This window comes from Lynx rufus, unplaced genomic scaffold (genome assembly GCF_022079265.1).
Source record: "Lynx rufus isolate CCGP_SWC_20201006 ecotype Redwood Valley unplaced genomic scaffold, mLynRuf1.p SCAF_56, whole genome shotgun sequence".
NCBI classification, from domain to species: Eukaryota; Metazoa; Chordata; class Mammalia; order Carnivora; family Felidae; genus Lynx; species Lynx rufus.
Genome location: NW_025814874.1, coordinates 878,021 through 895,031, shown reverse-complemented (window position 1 = coordinate 895,031; position 17,011 = coordinate 878,021). Strand labels below are relative to the sequence as shown.

Here is a 17,011-nt window from a genome sequence, read left to right as displayed (position 1 = left end):
TCTACACAGAAAAATCACTAAATGCTGTTCATCAAGTTACAAATTCTAAAAAGAATGGGCACCTGGGTGGCTCAGTCGGTTGGGCGTCCAACTCCAGCTCAGGTCATGATCTCACGGTTTGTGGGTTCGAGCCCCCCATGGGGACACTGACAACACAGAGCCTGCTCCAGATCCTGTCCCCGTCTCTCTGCCCCTCCCTTGCACACACGCACGCTCTCTCTCTCAAAAATAAACAAACGTGAAAAAAACAAAAAAATTATATTCTCTATAAACATAAAAAACGTTTGATAAAACTCAACACGATTCCTGCTTAAGACATGTTGAGTCCGACAGTGACTGTCTGTCAAAAGACATCCTCAGGGTGCTTGGGTGGCTCAGTAGGTTGAGCATCCAGCTTCGGCTGGGGTCGTGGTCTCACGGTTCATGAGTTCGAGCCCTGCCTCGGGCTCTGTGCTAACAGCTTGGAGCCTGAAGCCTGCTTCGGATACTGTGTCCCCTCTCTCTACGCCCCACCCCTGCTTGTGCTCTGTCTCTTTCAAAAATGAATAAACATAAAAAAAATTAAAAATTAAAAAAAAAAAGCCATCCTCAACAGGCAGGCACCGGAAACTTCCTTCCAGGCCAGGCCTCTTCCCGCAATTCTGCTCAGGCTCTCGGACAGGGCGACCAGGAAGGCAGATCTAAAGTGCAGACACGGGTGAAGCAAAGCTCCTACACAGACGCTACAGTGTCACTCCACGCCGACAGGAAAGAGCCACCGGGCCCTGGAAAGAGAGGGCGAGGGCGGGATGAGGAGGCGGGGTCCCCAGACCCACCGGGTGGTGACACCGGTGACACTGTCTGATCCTGTAACGGTGGCACACGTCACAGCACATTTGTCCCAACCCAGCACGTCCAACACTGAGGGCGGGCTCTGGGAGACGTGTCCGTGCACGTGGTTCGGGGACCGCAACAAGGCTCCCGTGGAGGGTGACCCTAACGGGGAGGGTCTGTGGTGCGTGCACGCATTCCCGACAGTCACAGGCGACACACGCCTAGGGTAAGGTGAGGAAAGGACCCACCTCCCTCTGCAGAGGGACTGGGACGGCAGCCAGCGCCCTCCATCAGCCCAGCTTAAAGCGCTCTCTTCTCAACAAATACCTGCCATTTGTTCCTGGCAGCCTGGCCTGCAACCCGGCCTCCCGTGCTGGGCGGACACCTGGGGTGGGGCGGGGCGAGGCTCACGTGGGCGGCGCTCTGGACCCCTGCCAGCGGTGTCCACGGCCCCATCCCCGGAGGGACCAGCGACAGCGCTGCGGTGTCCCCCACCTGGCGGGAGCCGACAGGACAGCTCTCCCAGGCCGCTCCCTCCTCGCCATCCAGGAGCCCTCACTGGGAGGCAGGGCCAGCCACCCGGCTTCAGCTTCGGCGAGAGACACCTGCAGGGGCAGGGGCGGGCAGTGCCGCCCCTCCCCCGCTTGCACCTGCTGCTGCCCCTTCTCTGGGCCACAGCTCCCCCTCCCCCCCCCACACACAGCACCGTGCAACTTGCACACGTGGGTTAGGGCACTGCCCTTGTGCCCCCGTGTGAGCCCTGGAGCAGAGCTTCTGTGGGTCCAGGGGGCACGAGCGGCCTGGACCCGAGGACGATATTCGGAAAGCAATCTCGTGGGAAAACCCCCACCTCGCTCGCCCCGCACCCCGCGTGGTCTTCACCGCAGAGACTTCGGGGCGTCCCTTTGGTCTGTCCCGGGACGGGTGGGGTGACGCCCCAGTTCTGGGCTGTTTCTTCCAGGTCAAGGGGAGCAGATGAGTAGCCCTGAGTGACTGTCGACAGCTGTTTCTCTCGAGCTCCAAAGCGGTCGGAGTTGGCACTGAGTCCTTTCCCTAAAATTTCTGAATTCTTCACCCTGAATCAGCACGTGCACAGTGTCCCATCCAAACTGGAAGGTGACGTAAGACCACGAATGCCGAACAGACTCTTGTGACGCGAGGTCAGGGTCTTTTCCGTGTGAGGCAGCACAGCTTTCCATCAGTGCTGACACCCTAAGGGTTAGCCCAGGGTACACAGCAGACAGATCGTGTGGCCAACCTCTAGGCAGCCGGGGGAGAAGAGTCGTTCGGTTTGACAGGCAGTAAAGAAAACGCTCATCACTCTATTTGTGTTAACTGCTACTTTCCGTGCAACTACCAACCAGTTATTGGAATTTAAAATACACAGGACAGGGCACCGGGGTGGCTCAGTGGCCTAAGTGTCCACCTCGGGATTTCGGCTCAGCTCATGATCTCATGGTCCTCGAGAGCGAGCCCTCTGCATCAGGCTCTGCCCTGACAGCGTGGATCCTGCTTGGGATTCGCTCCCTCCCTCTCTCTCTCTCAAAGGGGCTCTCTCATGAGCCCCTTTCTCGCTCATGAACGTGCTCTCGCTCGCTCTCGCACTCTCTCTCTCAAAATAAACTTTCAAAAAATACACAGAATTGTTCATCTATTGCAGAAGTGGCTGAAGTAGCCGTTTGTAACGTACAACTGTCAGGCTAAAATCGGTACTTAGATGTTATTTAGAACATCAAGGCTTGTGGCCTGTCGCTGGCTGTGGCTTGCTCTAGCCTGAGGTGAACCAAGCTTGGCTCTAGCTTGAGGTGAACCGTGGGCACACACAGCACCGTGGAGTCACGTGGCACACCCGAGGCACAAGGACCACCTTTCCAGGTGTAATCCGAGCGCCATTTCCAGCCTACGAGGCAGTTTTGCAAACTCAACCTGTCACCTCAGTGGAGACCTGAGCTCCAGAGGCAAGCAGAAGCCCATGTTTCGGTCAGGAATAAACACAGCTGTCGTGGTGACTGCTTAAAAACCACAAGAAAGCACCTCCAGTGCACCATGATCCAAAATGGCGCCCAGGACTGAGGCGGCCTGATGACCTCGGTGCACTGACCTCAGGCGGGTCCCACGGGGGACCCGTCACAGGACGGCGAGCCCAGTCCGAGCTTCAGCTTACAGCCGCCTCGTTCACAAGTCCAGTCTGTGCACCGGGAGTTAATTTCAGACTAATCCTCGAGAAGAAATTGAAGAGAGACTCTTGAACGTGAACGATCACTTGCAGACGAGCATCTGGCCACAACCACGAGTGACGTTTCCGGCAACGGTCCCGCCTTCGTGTGGACCCACTGCCTCTGCGGGGTAGCTGCTCTAGGTCTGCACATCTCCCTGCTCTGGGGTTGCCTCAACCCAAACGGTGGGTTGGCAAGAGCACAGCAGGCAGTGGAAGCCCCACAGGGCCACAGAAGCACCCAGAGTGTGCTGGGGTGCGTGCCACGGAGGACGTGTCCTCGACACCCCCCTCCCACCGTGGCGCGAACCACCCCTAGCGACCTGTGGACACAGGCTCCAGTCAGCGTCCGAGTGGCCAGAGAAGAATGCACCTGGCAAATGTGATTCCCTCTGGTAACACGTGAACAGAGGCCAGAAGTGTCCCCTGGTTGAAGTGACATCTAAATGCAGAGGCCCCGCTTTTGTTCACTTTTCCCATCCCGGTTTTAGGAAAAGTAGTCTAAAGTTGGGTGTCTGGGTTCACTGCAGTGGCTGCATTTTTTTCCTTCCTTTTTCTTCCTTCCTTCCTTCCCTTTCTCCCTCCTTCCTTCCTCCCTCCCTACCTTCCTTCCCTCCCTCCTTCCTTCCCTTTCTCCCTCCCTCCTTTCTTCCCTTTCTCCCTCCTTCCCTCCTACCTTCCTTCCTTACCTTCCTTCCCTCCCTCATTTCCTCCCTCCCTCCCACCTTCCTTCCCTCCCTCTTCCTTCCCTTTCTCTCCCTTCCTTCCTTCCTCCCTCCCTCCCTCCTTCCCTTTCTCCCTCCTTCCCTCCCACTTCCTTCCCTCCCTCCTTCCTTCCTCCCTTCCTCCTTCCTTCCCTTTCTCCCTCCTTCCTCCCTCCCCCCTCCCTCCTTCCTTCCCTCTCTCCCTTCCTTCCTTCCTCCCTCCCTCCCTACTTCCTTCCTTTTCTTTCTTTCCTTCCATTCGGAGGAGGGACTTTATTTTTCATTTCATGGCTCTTTCCTTAACAGTGATACTAAGGCATATGGACAAGAGCTGACTAGAAAACCCCCTCTGACGAGATCTAACTGTGTCTGAGTCCTGGGGGCAGACAGCCTTGCTGGTCTGAATACTCACCGCAGCCCCAGTAACAACTCTGTGACTCTGTGGTTAGGTGTTGGGAGAAAGGAGAGTTGGGGACCACTCTGCACAGCTTGTCCAGATGTCTCCAATTCTTATGTTTTAATGAAATTACTTTGTGATTCTGCTTTAATTTTCTATAATTTGTCCTGTGTTTATTTCGTTTTCTGAATGTGAAAATGGATTTAAACTTAAAGCACCACGGACTCTTTAGAGCTTCACCATTTAACAGATTCAATGCCAACAGCCCGCCAGCTCCTCCACGCGGATGTGCGTCTGTGCAAAGACACTGCCGAATGAACGCGCGTGACTAACCATCACTGAGCGTGCACACGGCCCCCTTCTGTGTCTGACGTGCCCATCCTGGAAACTCCAAGGAAGCACGCCCGCGTCGTCTGAGCACGTTTTAAAACAACTGGCAGGCGGAGATTATCGCGGAGCGCCTCAAGTTCCCCTGTTGTTCTACTTGAGTAGAATTTTAAGTTCTTTAGACTCTACCGTGCTCCCACTTGTGGTAAAGAATCGTCAATATTCAACACACAAATATCTTTGATGGCAGGTTACTGGCGCCCCTCCGGCTGAATGGCTTGCCCGCTTGAACCGAAGGCAGTCAGGCTCCTGAGACACTGAGTGCCCCGAGCCTCTGTCCATACTGAGCCGTCCGTAGCCACAGCCACAACTGGAGCCTCAGCACCTGCACTGGCATCTCGGCTCCCCATGGCCGGTGTGGCAGCCTGCGGGCCCCGGAGGCACGCGGTCCTGGCATCTCGTCTTCCGGCAAACCCGGAAGCCACGTGGGACAGAGCTGGGAGGGGTGCCTGGGTCGCAAGCACAGGGGCGGGTTAGGGGACACGCGGCAGGAAAGTGCCACGAGCCACGCCACACTTCGGGTCCAGGAACAGAAAAACCAGCCCCTCGCGTCCCTTCCAAGACGCTGCCGTTCTAGTTCAGCTCAGACTGAACGTCAACAAAGAGAGGAGCAAACGGGCCGTGATTATCTGAGGAGGGAAGCCGTCGCCGAGAGCAACGCTCTTCCCACTTGAGGTGACCACGGAAGCTGGACCGCGAAGTCCACGCATCTGAGGCTTACGGCTTCAACCCCAAGGTCTGGAAGAGCTTCGCGGCTCGGCAGGACAGACGGGCAGACGGACGTGGACGTGTGCGGCTCAAGGAAACCTGACGGTCTGTGCGAGGATAAGAGGTGTGCCGCGAACACCAGCAATTCCTCTGAGCAAGGAAATGCGAAAAAGAGGCGTAACCTGCCGGCAACGTGCTTTCCTTAACGGCCCTACTTGCGGCTCAAGCATCTTGGTCCAAATCGTTACTGGGAACGTGCCATTTTAAACACGAAAACAGTGTGGGATGCAGTAGGGGTACAACCAACGGGAAGTATCGGAGCAGCGTGGATCCTTGGAAAACGTCAATGTCAGAGGATCCCACATCTCAAGTTCTTGGAGCCGCAAAATGAATGCCGTTCGTGCACAGCTCCTTTGTCACCGGTCCCTGTTTCCGCCACGGTGGTGGCCACACGGCCAGCCTCTGCAGAGTCGCGAAGGAGGGTCAGTCATACTTCCCAAGTGGGTACGTGATGAAACCCTCCCAGGTTGTATTATAGCCTAAGTTTTAAACATAAAACACTCTGTGTTTCTAATGATTTACCATTTTGAAGGGTTGCAAAGCAGACTGCTTTCAGAGGTTAATTTTCTAGCATTCTGTGTGATGTGCGTTTTTGCATCCATGAGATAAATGCCCTCAGATGAACAATACTGTAATTTCTAGGCAACATGGAAATGAGTAAAGATGTTAGAAATAACTGTGCTGCCATGAGACACCAGAACACAGATGGACTTACTTTACCCGAATTCAGCGAGCATCCGTCTGTTCTGTTCCGGCGATCAGACTGAAGACAACGCCACCCTCCCTGAGGGACTCAAATTCTAGTGGAGAAGCCGACATCTGAACCGGAAGGCTGAGGGCACAGTGCCCTGCACGCTGCACACAGGTCCGTAGCTGGCGGTTCACACCTGAGGGTCAGACGCCGGCTCGACTTCACGGAAAGTCACAGGGGACGGCATTTGAACGGGGTCCGAAGGCCGACAGCGGCGGTGAGAACGCATTCCGGAGATGGTGTCCACAGAAGAGCGCGGACCCCACCGGGCTGGGCACGGAGCCCCGGGGCACAGGCCTGGATGGCGGGGTGGGAGCAGGCTCGGCGAAGCCGGACGGACCTGACTGAGGATGGACGAGCTGAGGCGTTTGGACCAAATCCACTGGGCAGTGGGGAGGAGGAAAACAATTATCACTTACATTTTCCTAAAACCTAGAAACCTGGAGGAAAAAATATAAACTGTGACGTAGAAGAAGAAAACTGTGACCATACTAGATGCGTGAGGTTGATTCCAATATAATCCGGTGATTAGACGGTGATTTTCCAGAACAAATCAATGAGCCTTCAATTTCACAATGGGATCACAGGAAGACTGTAAAACGCTTCGGGGGTGGTGCTTGGAGGGAGAATAATGTTCTTCACCAGACGATTACAGTGGCACGCATACCTTCGGGAGAATAAACCCAGTTAATGAAGCTAAACCATCTCTTCAAGTTGTAAAAGATTAAGTATTCAACAGGAGACTTCACCACACTCTGAGAGTCAACTGAATTTCAACGAAGGCACTAATGAAATTCAGTGCAAAAAGTATTTTTAGCACGTATTCCTGGAGCAAACAGATATTCACGGGAAAAAAAGAACCTTGACTGGACTTTTCTCCGTGCCCCAAACTATGTCAATGCACGGTGGCTGTGCAGGCCAGACACGTGGTGTTCTTGCCCCGCGGGACCCCTCCCCGAGGGTGGGGGGCCCTGTGCACGGAGCCTGTGCACAGTTACACCCGAGACTGCGGCACCGTCGTGGGGGGAGCCGTGAGGAAGGGTCGCCAACAGGGGCCCGTTAACGGCCGATGGCCACTTCCGGTCTGTAGCCAGCAAGAATCTGAGGCTCTCGGTCCTACAACCACACGGACCCAACCTGCCAACGACGCGACGAGCACGGAAGGAGATCCGTCCCAGGAGACCCTTGGCTGAGCAAGGGCCCTGGGCAACACCTCGGTCACGGCCGGGAGACCCTGAGCTGAGAACCCGGTGAGCCACACCCAGACTCCTGACCCACAACAGGGGCGCCTGGGTGGCTCAGTCGGTTAAGCATCCGACTTCGGCTCAGATCATGATCTCACGGCTCATGACTTCGAGCCTCGCGTCAGGCTCTGTGCTGACAGCTCGGAGCCTGGAGCCTGCCTCAGATTCTGTGTCTCCCTCTCCCTCTCCCTCTCTCTCTCTCTCTCTCTCTTTCTCTGCCCGTCACCTGCTTGTGCTCTGTCTCTTGAAAATGAACGTTTCAAAAAATTTTAATTAAAAAAAAATACCACAATAGCTAAAATTAAATAGACTCACAAAACAAGGCTGCCGCAGAGCAGGCGAGAATGTGAACGGTGCCCACTCCGGAAAGCTCACGAGTGGGTACTGAGGCTGAGCACGTGGCAGCCCCACTCCCACCCTCCATCCCCCCACCGGTCCAGCAGCCCTGCCCCCATCTGCTTGCTCAGGAGAACCAGGAACGCATCACCACCAGACCTTTCCAGAAGTGGCTTTATTCACGATCGCCAAACTGATACACCAGAGGCTCCTTGGCTGACACGACAGAAAAGCTCTCCATCACATAAAGGAGTGGCTGCTACGACACGTAACGGCACAGACAAAGGTCCCGTGGCCATGGAGTTCTGGAAATGACTGACACTGGGACGCTCTTTGCTCACGGGTGTGGACGCGGGCACTGACTGGGAAAGGCATGTGGAAGGTCCCAGTGAAGGGAAGTCCTGCGTCTGCAGGCAGCATGGGTCACACAAGCGTGCACCTGTCCACACTCACAGACCCGCAGTCTGGGTCTGAGTGAGTGTGACCACAGTACCTCTGTGGGAGGAACAGAGTCAGCCGTCCAACATGACTCAGAGCACATGCTTATTTAACACAATTGTAGATAAACCGTCAACACTGACTGCGTTCACCTTCAATCTTTCCTTTTTAATTCTTATTCAAAAAATATTTTAGTTTTGATTAAAAATATCAAAGTAATGTCTCCCAAAGAAGACATCCAGATGACCAACCGCCACATGAAAAGATGCTCAACGCCACTCCTCATCAGGGAAATACAACTCAAAGCCACACTGAGATACCACCTCGCACCGGTCAGAGTGGCTGAAGTCAACAAATCAGGGGGCTATAGCTGCTGGCGAGGATGTGGAGAAACGGGAACCCTCTTGCACTGTTGGTGGGAATGCACACTGGTGCAGCCGCTCTGGGAAACAGTGCGGAGGTTTCTCAAAAATTAAAAATAGATCTACCCTACGACCCAGCAACAGTGCTACTAGGAATTCACCCAAGCGATACAGGTGTGCTGTCTCAAAGGGGCACATGCACCCCAATGTTTATAGCAGCACTTTCAACAATAGCCTAAGCATGGAAAGAGCCCAAATGTCCATCGATGGATGAATGGATAAAGAAGATGTGGTTTATATATACAATGGAATACTACTTGGCAATGAGAAAGAATGCAATCTGGCCATTTGCAGCAGCGTGGATGGAACTGGAGGGTATTAGGCTGAGTGAAATCAGTCAGTCAGAGAAAGACAGATATCATATGTTTTCACTCATATGTGGAATTTGAGAAACTTAACAGAAGACCATGGGGGATGGGAAGGGGAGAAAATAGTTACAAACAAAGAAGGAGGCAAACCATAAGAGACTCTTAAATAAAGGGAACAATCTGAGGGTCGATAAGGGAGCAGGGGTTGGGTGGCACGGAAATGGGTGATGGACACTGAGGAAGGCACTTGTTAGGATGAGCACTGGGTGTTGTATGTAAGTGATGAATCATGGGAATCTACTCCCGAAGCCAAGACTACACTGTATACACCGTATGTTAGCTAACTTGAGAATAAATTATTTTTTTAATTTTTTTAAATACTTATTTATTTTTGAGAGAGACAGAATGCAAGCGGGGGAGGGGCAGAGAGAGGGAGACACAGAATCTGAAGCAGGCTCCAGGCTTCCAGCTGTCAGCACAGAGCCAGACACGGGGCTCGAACTCACAAACCTGAGATCATGACCTGAGCTGAAGCCGGACGCTCAACTGACTGAGCCCCCCAGGCACCCAACAAAAAATTATTTATAAAAAAAATACCAAAGTATAGAAAATTGCTTTCTCTATCTTGCTTTCCCCTTCACATACTTAAAAAAAAAATGGTCAGGATGAGGATTAGTAATAAAACGGAGACTGTTTTCATTGCCATTTTCTATACTGCACGATATTTTAGACTTGAATATGCACTGACCGTGTAAAATCTGACAGATGCCTCTTTCACTGTTCCCAGGAGCCCCGATGTCTGTAAGACCCTGTTCACTTCAAGATATTCTTACAATCTGTAAAAAGTAAGAGGGTGTTGTGTAAATCACGTCATTATATTCCCCACCTAATTTGAGACATTCTGGGTTCAAGCAAGTGTGACCTTCATTTCATTAGAAAGTGCTCTAAATTCAATCTTCCTCTTGACTTTACCATCTCCTACAAATGAGTAGGACTCACTGAAGAGTCCCGTGTTTAAGGCAGGGTAACTAGCGATTTTTGAGCACATCTGAATTTGGAATTTTCTCACTGCTGTTCACCCTGGGACGCGGGTGCTGTCCGTCCCTTGCTGGGCAGGAGGCAGGCAGGTGCACCGCTGTACTCAGAAATAAGCCTTGGGTCCCAGCCGAATCCTTGCTACTGAATGACACACGTGGGTTTTCTGGGGAAAATGGGTGGAAGCCAGAGGTTACAACCCAGGAGACGAATGTCTGCAGGCTGGCCAGGACACCAGCTCCCAGAAGGGTGGCCAGGACACCAGCTCCCAGTAACTTAATGCAGAATCTCTCCCGGCGTGATCTGAGGCCCACCTGTCCCAAAACTCCAAACCTCAGATGATCTTGTGGAAGTTCACACTTCTAGCATCTTCCACGCATCTGCGGAAACAGAAGGTCTAGGACAGGGGCCAAAACATCTTGATTTCCAGAAACACTTACTAGACCTTTAGGTAAACTCATTTTGCTTACCACAATTTCCCGGCACAAGTGGAAATAGATGCGGTATTCGTCCAGAGCACGTGAGCCATAAATCTACAGCCGCGCACGCTGTTCCTCCGGACCACTGCTGGCGAGAGGGAAGTCGCCCTCCCTCGACTCGAGTCCTGGAGTCAACGCCGCCACGGATGGTGCGCGCTGCCCATCATTCGTGTTGCACGCGGACTCCAAGGCGCCCTCCCTGTGCCGGGGGAGCCCTGACAGGCCGACCGCCTCGTGGCTCCGCCTCCTTCCCTTCCCCCCCAACAACTCCGGGGAGCAGCCAGAACTTGAAACCAACGCCTTATATACATTTGTGCTTCCTCTTCTTGATTTATTCCTCCCATAGGTTAAGCCTGCATTGCCGCGAAGGATCGGTTTCCGGTACAATATTTTGGCTTTTCTAGAAAATTACTTGAATACGAAAATAAGCAATGTGACAAAAGCAGGCTTCCTATTCCTCTAGGCTGTGTTACATTTAAATTTATGGCTTGGCTGTTGACTTTGCTAGAATCTGCAGAACGTTTTCCGAAAGGAAGGTACTTGGACTGTTAGGTTCTTCAGAATGAAATTAGCTTTCAGGATGTGGGCTTGATGAGATGGTCAGGAAACATCTGACAATGATCTATGTTTCAGAACTAGAACGTTGTATATGAAAACAAATTTGAAAGCACTCAATGGCTAAAAAAAAAAGTGTTATTCCCACATTAATAAAAATAGAATACATACTGCCTTCCATAGAATAAAAATAAGCAACTGTTTTGAAATCTTGATTTAGGAGTCACTTCTGGTGCACAAATCCAGAGTGAAAAACAGTCCTCGTGCCCGGGGCCTCCCTGCAGAGGAGGACGTAGGCTCCGCTCTCACTTCTGCCCACGAAGGTCCCGCGCACTCTGGTCCCGCCTCCCTCCGGGGCCCCTTCCCGGCCCTCCCTTGGTGGCGCCGTGGCTCCCGTGCCTGTGCTCACACAGTGCCGTGGGGGCGCCGTGCCGGGCGCGCCGAGGAGCTGAAGTCCGCTTGTTGGAGCCCAAATCCTACCGCTCACCACTGAGCTCACGCAGGCCAGCTTCTTTGTGCTGTAGTTTCCTTACCTGCCTGCTCCATGAATGATGAAGTGTCCGCTTCCTAAGGATGTGATTAAATAAAGCACGTAGAATGCTGACTGTCACACAGTAAATACCTGTCAAGTACAAATAAATGCTTACACTGAACTCAAACCTTTTTTTTTTTGGCTCCTGGTAGGAATTAGACTTGGGTGCGTGGCCAAGAAAGAAAATTCTAAGTAAAATCCACTCCAGCCATCTGCACGGAGGCTGGAGCGCAACCTGGCGGCAAAGCGCGCTGGCTTCAGAGACAAAAGGAAAACTGGACTTGACACCCGGTTTGAGTCCAGAAAAAGGCGGGCTGGACCCTGGCTGCGCACACGGCCTTGGCCAGCGCACCCTGGGCCCTCCGGCGCCCGTCCGGTGCACACAGGGTCACGAAGCCTGCTTCACGCTGTACCGTGTCACATCTGCGCGCGTGTTCCACAAACGCACGCTTTATACAACGCAAAATAAAGACCATGTCTACCAAGATCCAAAAACCACCACACGCGCACACAGATCCCACATCGTCCCAATCCTCTCAGTGGAGAAGACAGCGATCTGACAATCACAGAGATCGTAAAATTCAACAACCTAATTTTACAGATAAAATCAAGGCTCAAAACGTTTCCTGTGGATTCACGTGGCAAATATACAGGATTCATCGTTATCATTTAAATCTCTTCAGGAGATAAACTAACTGTGGAAACAAAATTAATAGTAACACGTGGAGTCTATGATGTTGGAAAGTAAAATGTGCCACACGGATAGCGTGAAGACCTAGACAGGAGAAACAGACGCTTACTGTCTGTCATAAGGTTCCCACACTGCGGTGGCAGCAGGTGACAGTGGAGGCCCACGGTCCCAATGAAAGATACGTGCTAAAACCTCAGCTTGGGAGTGACACTTCTGCGAGCGTTCCACAAGACAAGCGAACGTTCCTGATAAACCTAACCTGATAAACGAGCGATGTCTTGCAATATGAGTCGTACCTGACGCCAAACATCACATGATCGCAGCTGAGCCGATGGTGCTTCTGTCTCTTCTCTCGCTGCGGGACGGTGGGTGATCGTCCCCCACACTCGGATGCTCGGTCTCAGGCCACCGGGTCTGGCAGAAATCGGTGATTTTTCGGAACGTGGGAAGGTGCCCGCAACTGGCACTAGTGTGTTTTTTGTCACTTCGAGGCACCTGTGAACAGTCCTTTGCTTTTCCGGACAAGAGCGAGCTTAGGAGCACTTTGCCTCATTCTGCGTCAGGCTTCCCGCAGACACACACCCTTTCCTCTGCTGCCTTATTGCCGCTTACATTAAATACCGTAGATGACAAGAGTTCATTCATACTGTACTGAGTCAACATCCGTGTGAGTGTATACAGCGGCCCCCATGCAGAAAAACGTGGAAAAGAAAGGCGGTGGGAAGGAGATGCTTACTGTGGAAGTTGAGACGGAAATCACCGAGAAGTACGAACGAGGTATGCGAGCGGCCGAAATTGCAAGAGTTTACGAGACGTCTACGTCTGCGTCTCGTCTGCAGAGGAGGAGGAGAAAAGGGCGGGGGAATCCCTCACTTCAAATGAGGTTAGGGAGATGTGTAAAATGTGGGAAACGGTGCAAAATATTGTAGAAAAGCACCAGACGAATACGGCTGTAGCAGTGAGAGTGATGGATCTGTTTAACGACGATGCAATGTCACATTTCTGCGAAATCCTCAAAAGGAGGCAAAAGCAAACGTCACCCGATAGGTTCCTTGTTAAAGTTGTGGGAAAAGAAAAAGATTCCGTTGAGCCAACAGACGGCAGTGATTCCGTGAGTGATAGTGAGAGTCGTCCTACACAGTAACCCTCCTCTCTCTTGTCTCCCTCGCACCAGCCACAAAGGTTTTCAAAGGGAAGTGCGGGTTAATTTGTTTTTCTTTATATTTTGTATTTTCTTATTCTTTTGTATTATATTACAGTATAATCATTTTTATCCAAATATTTTTGGGTTGTGGAACAAATCATCTGAGTTTCCATCATTTCTTATGGGGAAATTCGCTTTGATATGCAATTGCTTTGCATCACAAGCATGTTTCTGGAACGAATTAAGCTCGCAAACCACAGTTTTACTGTACATAAGTGGCACAGCAATCTCAAATGAACAAAACAAGGAGTTACAAAAGCCAGAAAAAGTGAAGAAGTAGCTGTACAAAAGTATCTAACTGAACCAAAAGGAGGCAGGGAAAAGAAACTGAGTATCAAATGGGCAAATATAAAAAAGGTAAAGCAAGATGAGAGGCTTAAACATGATCTTATCAATAATCTTATCAAATGGACCAGTCTAAACACTGATTAAAAGGCAGAGAGAGTCAAATTGGTTAAGAGAGTAAAACAAATCTAAATACCACCTATAAAAAATGCACCTCAGCAATCCCTATCAAAATAACACCGGCATTCTTTGCAGAGCTAGAACAAGCAATCCTAAAATGTCTATGGAATCAGAAAAGACCCCAAATAGCCAAAGCAATCTTGAAAAAGAAAACCAAAGCTGGAGGCATCACAATCCTGGACTCCAAGCTGTATTACAAAGCTGTAATCATCAAGACAGTATGGTACTGGTCCAAGAACAGACACTCAGATCAAGGGAATAGAATAGAGAACCCAGAAATGGACCCACAAACGTACGGCTAACTAATCTTCGACAAAGCAGGAAAGAATATCCAATGGAATAAAGACAGTCTCTTCAGCAAACGGTGCTGGGAAAACTGGACAGAGACAAGCAGAAAAATGAACCTGACCATCTTCTTACACCAGACACAAAAATAAACTCAAAATGGATGAAAGACGTAAATGTAAGACAGGAAGCCATCAAAATCCTCGAGGAGAAAGCAGGCAAAAACCTCTTTCTCCTGGCCATAGCAACTTCTTACTCAACACACGTCTGGAGGCAAGGGAAACAAAAGCAAACATGAACTATTGGGACCTCATCAAGAGAAAAAGCTTCTGCACGCTGAAGGGAGCAATCAACAAAACTAAAAGGCAACCGATGGAATGGGAGAAGATATTTGCCAACAACATATCAGATAAAGGGTTAGTACCCAAAATCTATAGAGAACTTAACCAAACTCAACACCCAAAAAGCAAATAATCCAGTGAAGAAATGGGCAACAGACATGAATAGACACTTCTCCAAAGAAGATATCCAGATGGCTAACCAACACAAAAAATGCTCAACATCACTCATCATTAGGAAAATACAAATCAAAACCACCATGAGATACCAACTTACCCCTGTCAGAATGGCTAACATTAACAATTCAGGCAACAACAAATGTTGGCGAGGATGCGGAAAAAGAGGATCTCTTGCAGTGCTGGTGGGAATGCAAGCTGGTGCAGCCACTCTGGAAAACAGTGTGGAGGTTCCTCAAAAAATTAAAAATAGAACTACCCTACGACCCAGCAATGGCACTACTAGGCATTTATCCACGGGATACAGGTGTGCCATTTTGAAGGGGCATATGCACCCCAGTGTTTATATTTATAGCAGCACTATCAACGATAGCCAAAGTATGGAGAGAGCCCAAATGTCCATTGATGGATGAATGGATAAAGAAGACGTGGTTCATATATACAGTGGAGTATTACTCAGCAATCAAAAAAAAAATGAAATCTTGCCATTTGCAACTACATGGATGGAACTGGAGGGTATTATGCTAAGTGAAATTAGTCAGAGAAAGACAAATATCATATGACTTCACTCACATGAGGACTTTAAGATCCAAACAGATGAACATAAGGGAAGGGAAGCAAAAATAATATAAAAACAGGGAGGGGGACAAAACATAAGAGAGCTCTTAAATATAGAGAAAAGAGGGTGCCAGAGGGATTGTGGGAGGGGGGATGGGCTAAATGGGTAAGGGGCATTAAGGAATCTACTCCTGAAATCATTGTTGCTAACTAACAACTAACTAACTACCGTGGATGTAAATTAAAAAATAAATTATAAAAAAAGAAAAAGAAAAAAATTGCACTTCAAATAAGAGACCCACACAGGTTAGAAAAAAAGAATAGAGAAAATACTATCCTAACACTAATCAGAAGAGAGCTGGAGTGGCTATCTTCACCCCAAAGTGTATTTCAAAGCAAGTAAAGAAAGAGACCATTTCCTGAGAGTGAAGGGGTCCGTTCACCAAGAGAACATAATCCTAACCTAACAAAGGAGCTTCAAAACACCCTAAACAACATCTGTGGGCATCAGAGGGAGTAAGAAGTTCTAGACAGAGGCATGCACACCAGTCTTACCAGCTGATGAAGAACACAGTCGGCAAGGACACAGGACGTGAGACACGCACGGCAGTCCCCTGGCCAGGCGGATGTCCGCAGCACAATCTTCCCCCAACAGCAGACACAGACCGTGAAACCAAGTTCGGTGGCTTCAGGCCACACCACGTATGTTCTCTGACCACATGTTGTTAAAGTGGAAACCAATAAAGAAAGATGGCGGGCAAGTCCCCACGTACCTGGAAACAGAGAAGCACGTGCAGAGAACCCGCAGACCAGCAAGGAAGTCAAAGGAGAAGCTGGAAAATGTACTGAGCTAAATGGGGGTGTGGGGGTGCACCCAGAGTGGGGCTGGAGGGGAGCACATGGCACCCCACCCTCCACTGTCACCTGTGAGGTACAGGCAGGCCTAGGACACGTCCTGTGAGAAAGATTAAGTTAAACTTGTCACTTCCGTTGGTCACAGCAAACCTCCCACCACTGCAGACTTTCCTTAAAGGCCACGGGAAGGAATAACTCGGCACCCAGGTTCTCATTCTTCTCTACATCAAAACCAATAGGAAAAATGAGCATTTCTAAACTGCGCAAAAAAACCAGGCTTTCTGATTATTGAACTCACCTGAAATTCAATATTCTCTCAAGTTAAATCGAAATTAGACCTCTTCGTGTCCGTCTGCAAAAGCATCTTGAAAGCAAAATGGAAGAGACCGTCCCTCCCGCGGCTGAGTGCTGGTAACGGGTCAGGTCTGCGGGGAAAAGGGAGGTTCCTGAGCATCTGGCGGTGAGCGGACGGCAGGCGGCGGTAGCACTCCTCCATCGGCCCCCGCACCGACCGCGAGGCCGAGAGGAACCTGTGCGTCTCAGCCTCGAACCTCTGCTCAGATAAACGTGAGTCAAGAAAACAGCATGATCCCTGGAGTCCAGCGCCCGGCCCCGACTTTTACTAGATGCGGCACGTAACTTAGCACAAGGTGTTGCAGTGCACATCCCGGGCAATGTCTCCCAGCGGACTTTCCCCCACGGGAAGCAGAGACAGTAATAACCAACCGCTCACTTTCACTGTGACTATCAGATCAACCTAATAAGCAGGTTCCTCCCACATAAGCAAGTTGGTGAACATCACTATTTTAGGTGTACCATCTGGTCCTGACCCTAAAACCTTCCTCACTTATCTTTTCTCTCTATAAAGTCCTATCTAAGAAGCCAAATTGGAGAAATGGTTTCTAAAAAGGACAGTTGGGTTTCCATTTGGAGAATTCAGAACGTACGGGAGCTGAATTTGGTAACCCCACCACCCATGTCTGTGCCTGCAGGAACAGCTGCACAAGTGTGTGCCATTCAATTAACCATCACCGGAGATGTCCTCGGGTTCTCT

General features: G+C 50.5%; 1 long non-coding RNA gene across 4 annotated transcripts; it reads right to left on the bottom strand.

Moving 5' to 3' along the window:
- Nucleotides 1–3,976: 3,976 nt before the first annotated feature.
- Nucleotides 3,977–13,054, bottom strand: LOC124527843 (uncharacterized). Of its 4 annotated transcripts, none has more exons than XR_006966007.1 (4): nucleotides 9,532–13,054; nucleotides 6,528–6,702; nucleotides 6,000–6,417; nucleotides 3,977–5,686 (listed from the first exon to the last, which is right to left on the bottom strand). It is a non-coding gene; the product is annotated as an uncharacterized LOC124527843 (long non-coding RNA). The 4 variants fall into 4 exon arrangements; XR_006966008.1 differs by having other exon boundaries at nucleotides 3,977–6,417; nucleotides 9,532–9,619; nucleotides 9,853–13,053; XR_006966009.1 differs by having other exon boundaries at nucleotides 3,977–6,417; nucleotides 9,532–9,619; nucleotides 9,863–13,053.
- Between the last annotated feature and the right edge of the window lie 3,957 nt (nucleotides 13,055–17,011).